The sequence below is a fragment of the Meleagris gallopavo genome, chromosome 3 (assembly GCF_905368555.1).
Source record: "Meleagris gallopavo chromosome 3, MGAL_WU_HG_1.1, whole genome shotgun sequence".
Classification (NCBI taxonomy): Eukaryota; Metazoa; Chordata; class Aves; order Galliformes; family Phasianidae; genus Meleagris; species Meleagris gallopavo.
This window is the reverse complement of record NC_139406.1, coordinates 66,127,825-66,146,563: the sequence shown is the minus strand read 5'-3', so window position 1 is coordinate 66,146,563 and position 18,739 is coordinate 66,127,825. Positions and strand designations below refer to the sequence as shown.

At 45.5% G+C, this 18,739-nt stretch overlaps 1 long non-coding RNA gene across 6 annotated transcripts; it reads left to right on the top strand.

Moving 5' to 3' along the window:
* The first annotated feature begins 1,807 nt into the window (after positions 1–1,807).
* On the top strand, positions 1,808–18,226 carry LOC116216507 (uncharacterized). 6 transcript variants are annotated; one of them, XR_014882592.1, is made up of 5 exons: positions 1,808–1,915; positions 2,752–2,928; positions 9,894–13,943; positions 14,160–14,295; positions 14,768–15,848. It is a non-coding gene; the product is annotated as an uncharacterized LOC116216507 (long non-coding RNA). The 6 variants fall into 6 exon arrangements; XR_014882591.1 differs by adding an exon at positions 16,437–18,226 and having other exon boundaries at positions 9,894–15,187; XR_014882588.1 differs by having other exon boundaries at positions 14,160–15,848.
* Positions 18,227–18,739: the final 513 nt, after the last annotated feature.

Here is an 18,739-nt window from a genome sequence, read left to right as displayed (position 1 = left end):
GAAGCACGTGTGCAGGAGAGGATTATATCTAAGATGACGGTGAGTGAGGCCACCAGGCACAGGGGCAGAGTGCAGACCCGAGGTCAGGACTTAGCAGGTTCAGCCCTTCTTTTGATGGAGTGTGGAATAAGTGTGAGCAGGACCCTAAGTCTTTGTCTTCCCTTGATATCATCATTCGGAACCCGGAGTAGAGATCCAGCTCTGACATAGAAAAAAGAGTTCACCAAATGAATAGATACCACCAATTCCTAGACTGATTTTCCTTGAACTATCCTATTCATCTGAGCTGTGATACAGGCAGCCTTGGCTCGGGCCTGGCAAGGCCATGAAACTTAATTTTCTGTGAGTTACATCAGTACAGCTTTGCACATTTCTGTGACTGACCCACAAATCAGAAAGGAAGCAAAGGTTGGAGTTTTACAGGCGAAACCCAAAAGTTGATGGTAAAGAAAATACTGATAACAAAGTGAAAACAGAGGAAACAAACCTGCTCAACTCACTCTTCATTCTCCTTCCCTGCAGGTGCAGTGTTGCACTATGCACATAGGATGAGAGGCATGGGAAGTGTCTCTCTGATAAAGCATGCACATGTCCCTGACAGCATCACTGCCCTCCCTCCTCAGCTAAGGGCAAAGCCAGGCCTACATGCAAAGTGTTCAGGAGAAAGAATTTTCATCATCATTTCACCTTTTTAAAGTGGATTTGAATGGCCATGTGATCTTCCTGCAGCAAGATTGGGTTTGAGGTACACAAAAGTGGATGGGACAAGAGCATGGTCCATTGCGCAACCCAGATACATAGTGTACAGTATATAGTACAAACGTGCATGGATATTGGGTGCAGATTATAGGATGTAAAAGGTATATTTCTTCCATTTACACAGCCAGAGGAAAGCGTGCAGCTGGCAGTGCCACAGCAGTGCCTCTGGCAGCACCTCGCTGTGTCTCCTTCCAACATGGTAAGATCCAGAGCTTAGTTGAGTCCCTCCTCTCAGAGGGCCAGTTGCAAAGCTTCTGACCTTATTCTGGTGGTGCCTCATTTGCTGGTAGCAGTGGGGCACCAGGCTGAAAAGAGATACACCTAAGCACCGTGATGCTCTGCTGATGAGCTCTGTAGAGGGCCAGCTGGGGAGCACCTTTCCCAGTTGTTAGCCCCAGCTGCCACTGCGTGTTATGCACTGAAACGCACAGTTGTACATACAAATTATTCCATTTGGTCTCCTTGAGACAGGACTTCATTGCTGGGCCCAGCAAAGATGTGTCTCTCTACTGCTTGTCCTCAGGGCAGCCCCACGCTTCACCCGCTGATGAAAGGCGTTATCCTCCCTGCCTTCCGTGGCTCACAATGGAAATTAGTTCAACAGGATGAAAGGCTGGTGGTGGGAAAGCATGTCAGAAAATACAATGCAGAGAACACAATTCTTGGGAGAGAGCAGTTTGTTTTGTTATTTGAAAGAGCTCAGGATTCAGCCAAGGGGGCATAGTTATAATTTACTTTAAGGGATGCTGACAATTGCATTTGTCAGGTTGGATTATGGTCATACTGTCATAAAGGATCACTCTGTTGTTTTACTGCTAGTGTATATATGCATAAGTACTTTGGGCCTCAATGAGGATAAAAATATGGCTCTGATGTGTGAAAACCCATACTGCTGTCTGAATTTCCATGCTGCTACATGGTCCTTTGGTCGCGATGGGACTATTCAGTGCATGCATTTGAGCAGTTGAATGGATTTTAAGTCTTTGTAGATCTGAAATAGCTTGACCTGCTGACAATCACACTCTCTTAATTGCTTGTCCTAAATACAGGCAGCCTGAATGGGATATACCCAGACGTTTTCAAATAGGTGTGATCTCAGTGCTGAGGAAATTGGACTGACACAGACACCTTGATCTGCCCATATGTTCAGAGGCAGGTAACTCTTAAGCAAAGTGACAAACTGCCCTTAAGTTTGAGTTTTGCTGTTTGTTATCATGACTTTTGTACCGGTTTGCACTCTTATGCTTCTACAGGTTATTACAATTTGCCATTCCCCTTTTATTTCACCTTATTTTTCATGTCAAACTCTCCATGTCCGAGGATGGAGCTATGTTTGCCACTATTTTATATGCATGTCACTACTTATATTTCTAAGTCAGATTTTTCCTTTCTACTAAAACCCTTAATATTTGAAAGTCCCAAGTACTCACAAGAAAGCTGCCAATGCTGCAGTCCATCGTGTTGCTGGGAGGGCTATACTGAGCCACATGGGACAGCTCTAAACCATTTCAAGATCCTGACACGAAATATATTTGCCCTCAGGCTGTGTACCAATGAATATATGTTGACTTCAGCATAAAGCAAGTCTGATTTGAATGAAAATGAATGGGCTTTGCTGCAATTGTCCACACTGAGGTGCTAGTGAAGAAACAGCTTGGTCATTGAGACCAGGAAAACACGCTGCCTATTTTTGCTTGTGTCAGAGCCATTACTCTCCCTTCTCCTCCTAGGGAAATAGTAATGAAGAACTGGATGTATGTGTGCATAGACAACGGCTCATGGTATTTTTTTCCCAGCACTTTTCAAATTGCTCTCTTCCTTCTGCCTCTCATTTACTGCTCTTTGTGCTGTGCTCCCGAAACACAGTGTCTTAGCCTGGGAGAGTTCACAGTTCTCTCTCTGCTCCCTTTTCTGCATCCTCATCCTCAGGGGCTATTCTGAAGTAATTACTTTTTGTATGCGGGTGGAAACATTAAAATATGTCTCTTGCAGATAGACAGATGGAGTTCTGGCTGTGCACATCAGCTTCACCCAAACCAGTCTGTCATCACTCATGCCAGGGACCTGCTGCATTCTCACCTTTGGGGAGCTTATGGTGTCCTTTGAATCATCAAACGTTCTTCAGGACTGATATTTATGCCTGCTTGAGCCTGAGGAACTGTTGGGTTGGTGAGTATAAGCATTGCTGTCTTATTGTCTCTGTGGCAAGGTGCAGCATGAGGCAGCAACTGCTGCTGAGGGGCATGAGTGGGTTGGGACAGAGCTGGTGCCCATGAGATCAGCCTTCCCCAAGCTCCTGGGCAGTGACCTCCACTCATCACAAGACCAGGGGAACACAAAGCTGTCCCAGATATTTCTTCACATCCATCCACATTCTGCAGAAAGACACAAAACTATATGAAGAAGCTTGTGGAGCCCTGCATTTGGCTCTTTGAAGTTCTGATTTAGTTGACAAACCCTGAGTGTGATGCTACATCGTTAGTATAGGAATACTTTGATTTCTGATCAGAATGTGCATTTTCCTATGGTGAAGCATCTGCTCACGACCACATGTGAAGGTAGGAGTGACCGCGTGCAGCAAGACTTTAGGTTTGCTCACCAGCATCCCACTTTTCCTCTGTCTCAAGTGCACAGCCTCTTGGACCAAGGAGGTTGTGGATGCCCCATCCCTGGAGGCATTCAAGGTCAGGCTGGATATGGCTCTGGGCAGCCTGGCCTAGTGGTTGGTGACTTGCTTGTAGCAGGGGTGTTGAAACTACATGATCATTATGGTCCTTTTCAACCCAGGCCATTCTATGATTCTATGAATTTTACCTTTATGAGATCCTAGTGGGTTTTGTAGGCTTTCCTGGGGCTTTTTTGCTCAAAGGATGGCACAGATGAGCAGTGAGCACAGCGGGCACTGTCCCTTCATGCGGTTGGCACGGCTGTGATCGGCCATCCCAGCACAGGGCTGATTAGTAGTGGTACTAGAGCGGTTGGATGCTCCTCAAATGAGCCATGTGGCGGACGTTTAACCACAGCACCGGTTAACCGGTAACCGCAGCTCAGATCGATGCCGCCTGAGCAGCTGACAGCCTGAATAATTTACCGCATGCAAATGTGGGACCGGCCGTCTCCGCTAGTGCCGGCGTCCGATTGCCACAGCCCATTAATTGTAATTGCTGGTTTGTGCTGACAGGAGTGGAGTTGTCGCTCTGTGAGTGATTAGGCAGCTACCGGAGGCTGTTCTCCTCCCCTCTGCCCTGTGTGGGGAATAGGGCTTTATTTTATTGTTTAATTGAACTGCAAGGCTGAACGGAGTGACTCCCATATGCTGTTTCCCTCTGAAAACCCAGTAGAGGCCACACTCCTGAGGTCATTGGAGCGGGAGAGGTTTTGCAGGCAGGATCTGAAGATAGGCACCACATGTTTGTGGAGGAAGGGGTTCCCCCGCACAGGGCTCGCTGCAGGGATGAGGGCCACCAGGACTGGCTGTCCTCTGGGGTCTCCCCCCGTCTCTGCAGTGCCAGTATCTCTCCTTAGTCCAGGTTTAAACAATTACAGACAAATAGTCCACACCTCTTCTTGTCTCACAACTCCTCTCACCTCACAGATTTGTTTGCCAGGAGGCTTAGCAACGAAGCCAAACTGGAACAGGTTGCCCAGCAAGGTTGTGTATGCCCCTTAGCTGGAAGCATTCAAGGTCAGACTGTATGAGGCTTTGAACAATCTGGTCTAGTGGGAGGTATTCCTGCCTATAGCAGGGGATTGAAGCTAGGTGATCTTAAAGGTCCTTTCCAACCCAAACCATTCTATGATTCCATTTTTCTGTCATTTCCAGTTTAACATCCCTACCCTTGGCTGGGTCATCGTGCACAATTGCTCAGGTTCCCTCTGAAAAACCTTCAGATTTCTCTGCCAAACAGATGAAGTCCGTGGGAGGAGGAGAAGGAAGAGGAGGAAGCAAATTGGGGCTGAGGGAAGCTCCTCACCAGAGCTGGGCACAAGGGGGATCTCTGCAGAGAGGGGTGGCTGGTGTTGGATGCAGTGACAGACGAATGATGGTTTTTAAAGTCATCTTCTATTCAGTGGTGGCTATTGCAGAATGCAAACTAAAATGAGCACCCGCCCTTGGAATGGCTAAGGAAAAGTAAAAATAACCCTCTAGAAACGTTGCAGTGAGTCTCTTTGGCATCTCCAAGTATGTGAGCTATTTCAGGTATGTTTGCTAAACTTCTCTGTTACTTGCTAACACATGATACAGCTATGCCTATGTGTGTGTGCGTGCTGCACAGAAGGGAACATGTATCCTGGTGCAATGCTACACACGTTTCCTTTACATCTATACTGCCAGGACCCCATGTGTATCAGAGGAAAACAAGACGTGCTGGACGTTTTCTGCTCCTGTAGCTACAAATGGTATTTAGATTTGGACACCCCTTGGACATCTGAGAAGCAGGAATCATTTTCCTTGTTCCTTCTCTTATTTACTCTCCAGCACAAATTGCAAGCAGCACAAATCTTCTTTCCTATTTCCCCTCCTTGTCTGTTCATGTACTTGGAGTACGTGGTTGAAAATTTCTGAAAAGCTTTCTGCTGGGAGGAAGGTACATTACTTGGTCCCTTCCAATACACTTATTTGATTGCCTTGATGGCCTTTAATTGCACCAGAGGAGGTTCAGATTGAATATTAGGAAAAAATTCCTCTCAGGAAGAGTGGTAACGCACTGGAACAGACTGCCCAAGGAGGTGGTGAAGTCACTGCCCTGAAGGTGTTCGAGAAACATGAGGATGTGGCACTGAGGGACACATTGGCATGGTGAGGATAGGTCAACAGTTGGACTGGACGGTCCTACGGGTCTTTTCCAAACTTTACAATTCTATGATTTTATAATTCTATTCCTCTGTCTTGAAATGTGCAAGTGTTAAGGAAATCCATGTGAAAAGTTTTATGCAAACCCTGTACATATGTATGTTGCTCGCCTGCCCACTCAGTTTTCCCAGCCACGTGAGCAGAGTGAGGTGCAACAGTTTGTGCCCCCTGGTTGCTGAGAAAAAGAGGTTCAAGGGCAGGTGTGTCAGAGGTCTATGGCATTGCTGTGTAGTGGGAATTGGTTAGTTTAGAACAAGGAGCAAGGGCAGCCAGCAAGGGGCAAGCTCAGAGCCTCTACAGATGCCAGTCTGACTCGGTACAGCTGTTCTTGTTCAATCATTGACCCCAAATGGAGGTCTGCTCTCAGATGAGGTGTCCACATCCAATGTGTGTGTGCATCAACCACCAGCTGGCTAATGCTGGGCTCAGTCCTCAGCATCCATCCAACCCCACCAGTGCTCTGCGGCCACTCCAGGAGCACTGCATGCTGGTAGGTGCCTACCTGTGTCTGACCTAGGGGCAGACGTATGCCTGAAAGTTTACTTTGCTTCTACTGGCTTATAAAGTAGAATGTGCACCTTTTTAAACAGAAAGCTAAAGATTGCAACATACTGTTCATCATGTTTCTGGCTCTGGGAGAACAATTTTTTCCTCAGTCAAAGCCGTGCTGAGGTCTCCTGGTATTTCCCTGGCTGAGGTAATTGCTTTGCCCTCACTGGAAAAGGGTGTCATCCCTAAAGCCCCGATGCTCCTTGGGGTCTGCGTGATTTCTGTGGTCCAGAGGAGCTGCATGAAAACACCTGGCTCAAGCCCATTCCAGCTTTGTGTCTGCTCCTGTGCAGTGCTGGGAGCTGCTGGATGGCCCAGGGATCAGGGAGGTCCTCGGCAGCTCTGCAGGTGCCCTGGTGCCTACGGGGGCAAATCATTGAGCAAGATTAAATGAGATATTTTGCTTCCTTCCCTTAGGCAGCCACGCAGCACAGGCTCTGGAAAGTAACTCATACTCACGAGCTCTGTATTGTGCCATTTTCTACAGTTCAGCACCTTGCTCCCAGCATCCCTCTTTGTGCCTCAGCTTTTATAAGGAACTGTGCAACATAACAACCTGAGGGCTGGGCAGGAAGGAGTGACACTTTGATTGACCATTTTACATAATCTTTAACAATAGTGGGGTTTTAGTGACTTGGTACAGCCTGTACTCAACATAAAACTGAGCCTGTTATCTAAAAGTGCTTCGATGGCAAGATAAGCTGCTAATGCTGGTAGAAGAACATTACTGAATAATAATACAATTATGTTTTGTTTTGTTTTTTTTTTTTTTAACTTCCACTCTTTCTTTCTTATTTAAAGCATTCCCTTGAGCATTACCTGATAGACTTGAGTCTTGCATCAGGTCATTGTTTTGGTTGGACATGCTTAGATCTTTTCCTTGTTTCAGCTGATGCAATGGCCAAATATTTTTTCTTCTTTTTGCAGTAACCCAAGATACAAGCTAACCAAAGCATGCGTGTTCCAATCTGATAGAGATGGGCTTTTACATCCTAAGAAGTAAACCCTTGTTCTAGATTACAGGATATGTATTATCTAGTGATATTAATATCTAACTAAGAGAAAATTTATATAATGGAAAATTCCCTCTTCCTCGCCCCTCGTTTTTTTTCCTGGAACACTTGCTGTACTAGCAGGTGTTGTATGCAGACCAAGATGCGTGAGGATGGATGGATGATGGATGGGGATTCCTCCTCTTTGGAGGAAGTTTTTCACTCAAGAGCGTGGTGACACACTGGAATAGGCTACCCAAGGAGGTTGTAGATGCCCCATCCCTGGAGGTATTCAAGGCCAGGCTGGATGTGGCTCTGGGCAGCCTGGTCTGGTGGTTGGTGACCCTGCACTTACCAGGATATCCAAAGAGTCTTTACTTGTGTAAATTTCAGATGAGAAGGACACAGGACACCAGAGCAATATTTTGGGTTTTGTGATGGAGGCATTTGGAAGATGCTCACCTGCGGCTGCCCAAGGTGCTGACTGATGTTGGGAGAGCAGAGAGCAGAGTTCTCATCTTCCTTGTATAGAAAGGTGAAGGGAATGCTATCAGCCCCCAGGATCGGCCCTTGCTTGTGCACCTCAGTTCTCAAGTCTGATGGTTGCCTCATGGCCTCAGTTCTGCACAAGAATGATGTTCTCCAAGACTTGTCATGACTATGTTGTGACAGAAAATGGTTTCAAACTAAAAGAGGTGAGATTTAGACTGGATATAAGAAAACAGTTTTTTACAATAAAGATGGTGACACACTGGAACAGGCTGCCAAGAGAGGTGTGAAAGTCCCATCCTTGGAGACATTCAAGGACAGGCTGGATGGAGTTCTGAACACCTGATCTAGCTGTGGGTGTCCCTGTTCATTGCAGGGGAATCAGACTAGATGGCCGTTGAGGGTCCCTTCCAATGCAAATGATTCTGTGGTTCTACAATTCTGTGTTCTCCGAGACCTGCCATTAATGGAGGGATCTTGTGTTGGTCTCACTAAGTTATCTCTTCCCAAACAGTCCCTCCCTCCATGGGGTCAGGGACACTTGTCTCATGCCATCTGTGTCTTTCACACCAGATGTATCCTGCAGTGCAGGCCTGGAGAGTATCAGAAGGGCTTCTGCAGAGAGGTTGGGGTTGGGCTGGGTGGGAATTCATTTTTGTGGGACAGAGGGCATGATGGAAGACCGTGTGGAGAGACATCTGTGCTGGGGAAATACTGTTGACAAGAGGCTGCCCCTTGGAAGCAGCTGGTTTGAAGGAATGTGGCCAAAATCCCCAGTGCTACACAGAGTTTGTGGGGAAGCACCTGATCCCAGCAGCTCTCTTACCCAGTGAGGTGATCAAGGGCAGTTCTGCTGAACAAGCATGGCAGTGGGTAACAATTCAGCACTGTCACATTGTGGCAGAAAAAGCCAGTGTCCTGCTGGGACCTGTAACAGGGGAACAGCCTGGCAGGTCTCAACCTCCCACCCTGCTCACACTGCTGTGGCCTCCTGCAGTGCCAGTTCCAGTCTTGGGTACGGTACATCGAAAAAGGAGGTGAGCCAGACCAGAAAGCAAAAGAAAATGGTGCCCAGGGGCGTGCAGCGCGTTTCTGAGGAAATACTGAAATACCCGTGATGGTGTTTGGACTAATGAGAATAGGTAGCGCATCAAATACCTACACATCAGCTGCTGGGAACAGCAACCTCCATGTGTGTGGAAGATGGGAAAACCAGTAACGGTTTGATCTGAAGTAAGGAAGAAATGTATTAGACTTCAAAAATAATTTCTATCAGTGAAGAAACTGAAGGAGTAGGATAGATTACCCGAGGGAATTTGTGTAGCTTTTGTTACCACAAATCAACATCCGCCCCTCTGCTCCCTTGCTCCAAGAAGGGGAGCATGGGAGTTGACTTCTTGAACTCCCGTCAGCTCTGAGACCTGTTCCACGGAGGGCCTTAAACAGGGCTTGCATCAGGCTGAAGTCACCGGCTTTGTCTTGGCTGGAATACAAGTGTTACAAAAAGTGTTAAAATTGATCCATATTCAGGAAAGCATTAAAACATACGAATCATTTCAGATGTGTTTAAAAGCCGGTGGGTTTTGTCTTGTGTAGGAAGGAAAGGGCTGGTAACAGAATGTCTTAATTAACACATTTCAAAACTCCAGTGTGGCTGCAGTAATGCAGCTTTCAGCATCTCCTCGCTGGCCAAGTTGAAACCAGCGCTGCCAAAACTTTCCAACACATCTCTAAATCCCAGTCAAAGACCAACCCAGGGGGGCTGAGCACATATTTAAAACAAAGCATTTGCTTGTGTAAACGCTCCCTGCAAAGCTGCCAGTAGTGGAGTTCTATGCCCAGGTCTGGTGCTCTTGCAGTGGGGAAGACATGCCGTGCTGGACACCCATTGGGCACGCAGAGGTGTTGCTGATGGCCTGTCACACCGCACAGTGTGGTGCCTGGGACACAAAGCCATGAGCACAGGGGCACAGGCTGACCACGCTTCTCAGTGTTGGCGTGCCTCACACTGTCTCCGCTCTGCCCGATGCTCCTCTTCCTAAAACACCTGCAGTTTCCACCTAAAAAAATTAATGTGCCCAGGACGCGTCAGAGAAAGTGCCATGATTTCTGGTGGGCCTGGCAAAGCAGCACCCTGTGTGTTGCTGAATATTTTGTCCATCAGCTACCCTTATGGGCACCACTGGGATGCACAGGCGTGCAGCAGACTTGGCCGCTATATGGTCTCCTCAAAGACTTTTCTTCTGCAGGCTGAAGAGCCCCAGCTCTCCCATCCTGTCGTCACAGGGGAGGTGCTCCAGCCCTCTGATCGTCTTCATGGCCCTCTTCTGGACCTACTCCAACAGCTTCATGTCCTTGTGTTGGGAGATTCAGAACTGGATGAGTACTCCAGGTGAGATCTCATGAGAGCAGAGTAGAAGGGCACAATCACCTCCCTCGACCTGTGGGGTTGCAGCATTTAATATTTAATTAACGCACAGATGTTATTATTTAGGCAAGCCCAGTGAATTATGAGATTTGAATTAATTTTTTTTTTGAAAGATTTATTTTGTGCAAAAATACTGTGTAGTTGGATTAAAACTTTTGCAAGTTAAAGGAGGAATAAAAAATCATGTATTTTTTTATTTTGAAACACAGTATTTAGAGGACAGAGACTTTGTGAAACCTTTGACTAGCTTCATTGACAAAGGAGATACACTTGATATACATGGAGAAAGCCTTCTTCCACCTGTGGAATGAATGGGAACAATTGCTTCATACAGAGTGCACTGGTTCTTTTCCCTGTCAGAATATGATTTGTATGAAACAGTTGTTGTGTTTGTGTCCTATCTGATTTACTACTTTTCATACTTGTTTTCCATACTGGAGACTGTCTTCTCTCTTGCTTCATTTAAAGTCATTGGCATTCTTTCTTACTGCAGCTCTGTTGTGTACCACCAGTATCTTTGCCGACCTCGTGGACTCTGCAGGATGCATTCATTTCCTCATAGAAATTGCAAAAACAACTACAAACTACATTGTTTGTAGTGGGACTTTCACACAATGTGAAGTGTCCAACCCAAATAAATATGCTCCCATTTAAATACCTCATGGGTCTGCTTCCTTAAGCCATTCGCAACACTGCTAAATGGAAACCTGTGCAACATCAGAAAGATGCTTCCAATTGCAGCAGGCTCCCTGTTTCTCAGTCTTGTGTTTGCATTTGGTCTTGGAAAACTCTGAGATAAGGCTTCTGACAGCAAGTGACCCTGTTTCGCCCTAGACCAACACTAGCCAACTTCATCACCATGTGTGGGTTTTCTGGTTATCTGCACACACAAGCCTCTGCCCTCTGCCATCTGATCGCAGGGTCAGGAGCCAAATGAGACGGTCCTTCTGTCTCTGCAAAATCACCACTGAAATCCCAGCTCAGTTGCAAAGGGTGGCAAAACCTGCATTAAAATCACTAGAAGCAATGGTTTTCCCTGTGTGTTTTCTATGATGCAGGCAGCAGGGGAAAGCGTAGGTAATACTGTAAATACAAAGTGATCCAGTGTAAAGAAAGAGCTTGGGGATGAGTCAAATCTTAATTCATTTTTAATTCCAAGGCTGACGGGCAGCTGCTGTTCTGCCATCAACCTTTCTTCACCCCTCAATATTTTGATTCCCAAAAAAGAGACTAAAAACAATAACTGCAGTTTCTTTATAAACAATGTGAATAGATGAGTACCGCGCCGCACTACCCCGCGAGTTTAAAAAGGGTATTTAGAAGGTTCCTTAAGTTAAATGAAGTATAAGATCTTTATTGGTCTGTGGGCTGTAAGCGCCTGTGGCAATTCTCCCCGCTCTGAACCAAGACAAACAGAAAAAAGTACCCTTTGATAAATAACCTTTCCATATTAAATGCACATCAATCTGACATAAACAATTAGCTGTCAGGTGCTTGGCTTTGCTCGCAAAGGCCAATTTTCAGATTAGTGCTAATTGCAGGGCGGGCTGACACATCAGCTCGCAGCCCGGTAGCTAACGGCGCGGGTAGGAGCGGGCTTCAATGGTGGGAGCAGGGAGGGCTGCGGCTGCCTGTCTCCAGATTGCTGGCAGTTTGACTGTAGGCTAAAGTAATGGAGCTGGCAGGGTGGAATCAATTACTGGCCAATGAAGATTTTCCCACAGGTCGAGGCTTGGGAAAAAAAGGACGTTCCTGCTGCCGAGACAGCTGGCATGGACTGTCCACTGGGAAAGGAGCCTGCAGAGTGAGAAAAAGAGGGGCAGCTCTCTGTGATAAACTGGTGACAGACTATAAATTATGAAAAGGGGATTTGGCAGAGGATTTAGAGCTCGCTACCTCTGCCTTTCCCTCCCCCAAGATTTTAATGCCAGCCATGTTCACTGAGTCATTCAATTATCTTAGTTAGAAAATAAGAAGTGTTAAGGGAAAAGGCTCAGAATATATTTTGCTTAGCAGGGTATGCATGCGAGTTTTTAAAAGCCTCTCAAGCAGCACATTCTCCAAATGAACCTTCGGACCGATCCGTTCGATGCAAACCTCGTTAATGATGCTGCGCCTGTTACGTACGGGTGCATTTCTGCAGTGTTGTTTCAAAGGTCACGAAACATTTTGCCCTTTGGATCAATTCAAACTCGCTGTTTCTGCTCCTTTCCTGTAGCAGCTGCCTTCAGTCCAGGAGAAAACAGTAGCGATGCTGGAATGCAGCACCTACTCTGTGTTTTGCTGCGTAAGGGCAGCAAAGCCAGCGACGTGCTTGCTCTGAAAACACTGTCCTTCACCAGCAGAAGGGCCAATGATCGTGACTGGGAACAATCAGTTCTCTCTGTACTGAAAATAAGATATTTGTTTTGAGAAATAAAATATAACAGTTTAAATGTGCACCAAAATGAAATCTGTTTATAAAACAAATGACGGAGACGCGAAGCAAAAGATGTAGGTACTGTTCTTCCTGCCTCTTTAGGATGAAGATTGAGTTTTTTCTCTGTACCTTGTTTTTTGTACTTGGAAGAGTTCAGTGTTTATAAAAGTCAGGAAGCAATGTGTAACCACTTGTCATTTTTTTTACAGTGAAACATTTCTTCATTATTTTGAGCAGAAAGCTAAAAATCTTTGAATCTTATTATTATAGCCTCATGGCAAGTGAGCAAAATCTGCACTGGGGTTCTTGTGGGGCTGACAAATTTGAGTTTTGCATTGATGAAACAATGGATTTGTCTACACCAGCAACCCTGACATCTGACTTGGGTATGTGTCTGTGTGTCTGTGAGGTGCCTAGAGAATGGGTTAGGTTGGAAGGGACCTCTGGGGGTCACCTGATCTACACTGATGAAGTTGTTTTAACCTTTACACACATCAAAATGCAATAAAATGAAGGTGTCCAACAACCACCAACCAAGAGTTTATACAATTCTGCAGTTCTTGCTGGCATGAGGCAGTTCACCCAAGAACGGAATCATGGTCCTGCAGGGACCACACTGATGGCTCCAGCCATCCTGAACCATGAATGATACTGAGCTTTGGACAAAGTAATTAGTGCAGACTTCTTTCTGTCTTCTGTTTTCTAAGCCAGAATGACTTGTCTGATTCACAGTTTTGAGCTTGTTTTCATGAACCTGAGATACAGAAATTTACTTTTTTATGAAAGCTGAGATTCATAGGATCTAGGTTGGAAAGGACCTCATCTAGTCCAAACATCCACCTATCACCAATATTTTCCATTAAACCCTATGGGAATGTAATTACTTCCACTCAGGAGCTGGGGCTTTAGGAAAAACACCTGTTATCACAAGACATCAAGTAAATCTCAGGAGAGATAGAAGTGTTAAGTTTGGGTTAGAATTGAAAGGCTTTGTGGAAGGTTTGAGGAAAACACAACTCTAGTTTACATCAAATTTAACCATGTCTTTCTGAAATTTCTTTCCAATTATGCATGGGTAAAAAGGAGTTTGATTGGTACATCAGCTTGCATAGTCTGGAAAGGGTTCCCTCTAGATTGAGCCTAGGAACTGGGAGAAAGCCAGCATTCCTCTTGGCTCAGCCAGAGCCTCTTTGTCCTTCTTGACTCCTGATGTGGCTGACTATTCACACCTAACTGCCTTTCTCTTTTCCCAGCCTCTGGTACCAGAACAACTTCTGTTCTCACCTCCTGACATGACAAGACAGAACTGTGCTCCTAGTGTCTTTGCTGATAGTTCTACTACTTGTCACCCTTCTTGGCTTCAGCCCTGCTGTTCCCACCAGAGCACCCTGGCTCCCACAGTGACCACACTCAGGAAACCCTGCACCATGGCCACCACCACTGTCACCACAGGTACAATAGCCCAAAAGGAGCTAAAGCCCAAACACAGCTTTTCAATGTGAGCCTGCAGGACTTTGGGGACTTCTTTCCCTTCAATAATGTTTTCTGGCCTTTGGACCATAAGAAACTTCTAAGGGATGGGACAGGGTTGGTATGCCAGATGAGGGCAGAGGTGAGGAGCAAGATGTGACCTGATAGCACATTCATCACCTTTTTCCTTTCAACAAGGCACCATGCTTCAAGCTGCTGTTTAAGATAGCCCGTGATACTTCTGCAAGACTGAAATTCTCCCCAGCAGCATCCTTCCCCAGTGCCACGCACTGCTCCATAGTTGGCTGATGGTCTCTTCCCTGATTCACAGTGGGTATGTAGAGGTGGAGAGACACATTGCTGCTTGGGCAGGTAAGACAGATGATATTGGAGTCAGATAAGGTGATGCTACAGGAGGTTGAATCCTTTTAGCCTTGCCTTGCCTTGCCTCCTGGCTCTTCCTCCCCCTCCAGGGCTTTCTTACAGCTGTGCCCACATGCAGACTGAGGCCAATATATATGCGTACATGTGAAGTACACATTGTTCTTGGGAAAAGGGTTGTGCCTTTTTCTCTGTGAAGGATACATATCCTTGACTCTTCTTGGAAGGAAATTATATCCAGTCACTGGGGTTAAATAAGAGCCACAGTGGTGTACCTACTTTAGGAAATCCAGCATATTCCTGAGAGAAAAAGTAAGGACTACAGTTTTTAGAGGTAGCAGCTGAGATTGCTTGAAACTGCTAAATTTCCAGAGTAGAGCTGATCCAACTGCACTGAAAATCTTTTTCAAAATTTCCTTTAACAGAGGAAAAAAAAGTCAAAGAAATTGTAAAGATGGACTTGTATCAGAAGATATGCATGTGATAGATATATGACCAATGTGTAAGGAACAAATCAAGCCATAGACTGATGGCTAAAAAGAAGAAGGGCAGGATGGCCTCTCCTGATAGCTCCAGTGGTGGAAATCTGTCACTAAATGCATTCAAAGTGTGCTGGAAGGTGAGCAGGTGGGACAAAGCTGATCTTAATATAAAACAGGCAAAGCAGCACTATTGTACTGACTGTATTGTTCATTTTTTTACCCGGTTCAATAAGATCCTCAGGGATGGCATTGCCTCCACATCAGATCCAGTTAGTACCAAATTGCTGGGAATTTTACTGACTCTTATTCAGCCCTGGCAGAAGCCACATAAGCCAAAGAGGAGGTGCAAAGCTCTTCTAGTAGGTAAGGAAATTTTTTTCATAATCCAAAGCCTCTGGTTGAAAATTCCCATTTCTCCCCAAAATAACACAAAGCAACTCTAATAAGTGCAGGGAAAGCAGTCAGATCAGATTTTGTTTGGGGACTTCTCTATTTCTCAGATGCGGTTCCTAATGATAAGAGAGAAACACGTGAAATGATCCAGAAACCCTTTAGCAAGAGCTGTGGCAGATTTTGGAGCTCTTAGAGGCTTTTCCCCTGTCTTTCTCACACCTCCCTCAGAGGAATGGATGAGGAAGTGTTTTTGACTGGTGGAAAACAAGCCAAGAAGGCTACAAAGCCTCCCATTGCTTTTGCTTTCTTTCATGCCCCCAAATCCCTCAGGATGCAGTTGTCCACGTACACCCGTGGCGGCTCTGGCAGCACTTGTGCAGCTCTGGGAGGCCTGCTGGGTGTCCCAGCAAGCACAGGGGCAACAATACCGTGGCCCAGAGGATATCTCCACCCAGAGACACGAGCTGATTCTGATCTTGAAATGTTGAGGAAACAATTGAAAGTTTTCAGGCTTAGGTAAAAGGACTGAAAAAGACTCTGAAAACGTGGAACGGTATGAATTAAGTGTGAGCATCCTGAACAGATCCTGTTTAAATGCTAGCACAAAAGACTTCCCCAAAAGGAGCCACCCTCTCTATCCCCAGGGATGTGTTCTAGATGAAAACACAACATGAGAAAAGAAAACTACCCCCAAACCTGTTGCTAGCACCAGATAATCTCCCCCTCCTTGGCTGGGGTTTTGTGTCCCCGCTGACATTGGAAAGCTGTGTCCCTTTGGTGTGATGCAAGCAAGGCTCATGTGCAAATGTTAAAAGCTGTGGTGGCAATGGCTGCAATGTCATCAGCACTGTGACATTGGCACACAGACTGTGGCAATGGAAGGGCTGCAAGTTTCCCTAGTTCATGCATGTCCTTAGAATGACTTGAAGGAACTGGACTTCTGACAGAGGCTTTCCATGCCCTGTGCCGAAATGTGAGCCATTTAGAAGAACTTAAACCAGCTATGACTCATATGAAAATAAAGCATTTCTGGAAATGAAAAGACCATTTATCCCCTCTGCACACAAAGCCATTTTTTTCCCCATCTCCACAGTGTAAGCTCTTCGGGAAAGAGGACTTGTTATCTCTCTCAATTCAAGTCTTTAAGACCATGTGGTATCTGATCTTCTCCCAAAAGGAAATAATGAAAAAGCAAATTTCTCTCTTTTTTTCTCTGCAGCAATTCAAACTAGAAGAAGATTAAAATTATCATAGGATTTTCTGCTTTGTGTTTTCTTATGTAAATGCAGAAAATATCCTGACTGAGAGGACTAAAAAGTTGTCTGCGGAACACTGTTAGCTGACAGATAAAAGTTTCATACCCTAGATTGTGTTCTATTAACCTGCTCATCTACTCAGTCGGAATACCATTTCCAAATTTTAATAAAACAGAGAGTAAATCTGATTTAATCTTTGTATCGTTATTATTCTCGTTATTCCACTATCAGTCTTTCAATCAGATGAAATCAAAACCTGAGGGCTTAGGAAACACCTCTCTCCCGTGATATCCCCTTTTAGCCAAACGCAGTCCTTGAGAGCTCACATAACCTCCTATAGAACCTGCAGCACCCACAGAGCTCAGAGCTCAGCCTGCTCTACATGGATGCTGGGCTACATCCTGCTCATCATCCGGCTGGGCCATGAGGAGCATGCTCCAGGCCCTTCCCTAAGTGCCAGTGCCACATTATGGGGCTGCTGAAAAGCACTCTCTGTCAGGCTGCACTCAGGGTTTATTTTTGCTCCTCCAAATATCTTTTTAAGTCCCTTCTGCTTATTTGTACAGCTTTCCCAGCATCCTCTTTTCCAAGCCTGTTTATAGCTGGGAGGCCTTCTGCTTATTGCTCATCCTAATCTCTTACATCTTTACTCAGCAACATTGAACTTACTGCTCTCATGCCTGTCTCCACTTTGCTACAATTAATTTCTTTCTCTTTATGGATCTCCTCTGTCTTTGTGTATTTAGCTTTTCTGACTATTCACAACGTGTTTTCAGTTTCCAGAATCACAAACATGCTCTCAGTGTTAACTCTTACCTTCCAGGAGGATCTTTTTTTTTCCCAAAACCGACTCCAAAGCCAGAGCTGCCTCAAGCTGTGCCTCCTGGACTGCTCAATCAGCCTCAGGTCCCGTGGCATCACAGAATCACAGAGTATCTGAGATTGGAAGGGACCCACAAGGATCATTGTGTCCAACTTTTGGCTCCCCAAAATCAAACCGTATGAGTGAGGCAGACATCCTCCTGTTTGCTCTTGAAAAAAGGCAGAGCTCCCCTTTCTGGCCTGGGAGAAGATCATGATGGTGTTTTTCCCATCAAATCTCCATTCTTAGTCCTCCTGTGACCTAAGGGCTTCATAAGCTGTAGCATTGCTTTCTATGACAAAGCCTTCCTTCCCACTTCCTCTCTCTTCCCCTCCAGCCAAGGCAGTTTCAGCAGAGGTATCACAAAAGTGTCTCTGACACACAATAGGGCATGATACTGGGGCTGGACTATGAAACAGGTGAAGTGAAATGGATACCTGACGTAAAAATCCATGAACAACCATGCTAGGACAGATCAAGCGGCCATACATCCCACTCCTGTCTTTGAAAGTCATTAGTAGGAGATACACAGGGAAACAAGATAATAAACAGAAACAAAAGGAGCAATACTTACTGTATCATACCTGCCCAGCTTCCAGAAACCAGCAGCTCAGGAAAAAACAACCCCTTTTTTTCCTTTTCCTTTTCCTTTTCCTTTTCCTTTTCCTTTTCCTTTTCTTTTTCCTTTTTCTTTTTCCTTTTTCCTTTTCCTTTTTCCTTTTCCTTTTCCTTTTCCCTTTCCCTTTTTCCTTTTCCTTTTCCTTTTCCCTTTCCCTTTTTCCTCTCCTCTCCTCTCCTCTCCTCTCCTCTCCTCTCCTCTCCTCTCCTCTCCTCTCCTCTCCTCTCCTCTCCTCTCCTCTCCTCTCCTCTCCTCTCCTCTCCTCTCCTTTTCCTCTCCTCTCCTCTCCTCTCCTCTCCTCTCCTCTCCTCTCCTCTCCTCTCCTCTCCTCTCCTCTCCCCTCCTCTCCTCTCCTCTCCTCTCCTCTCCTCTCTCTCCCCTCCTCTCTTTTTTTCTTTTCCTAGATGTCCTTTTGAGCCACCAGTAGATGTTCCCACTCTTCTTTTCCATAGGCCTAAAGGCTGGCTTATATTCTTGGTGAAAAAAATATCTTCTAAACTTCTCAGCATCTTTGGAGGTCTATATAGCATCCATCCCTACATTTCTTGACAACATTTCCATAATATCTACCCTTCCTCCATTTAGCTGGAGTTTTTTCTTCTAATTTCCACCTTAACAAAAAGTTATTCCTCTCACATTCATTTAGTTTTATACAAGAGGCAAACACATGCTCTCTAACTCCTTATATTTGAAATACCTGAGGAATTTTTGAACTTTATCCATTTATGTCACCTGTGCAGTTATAGGTATTTTAATGAGGACAGTAATGCTGCCTCAGCGTTTTT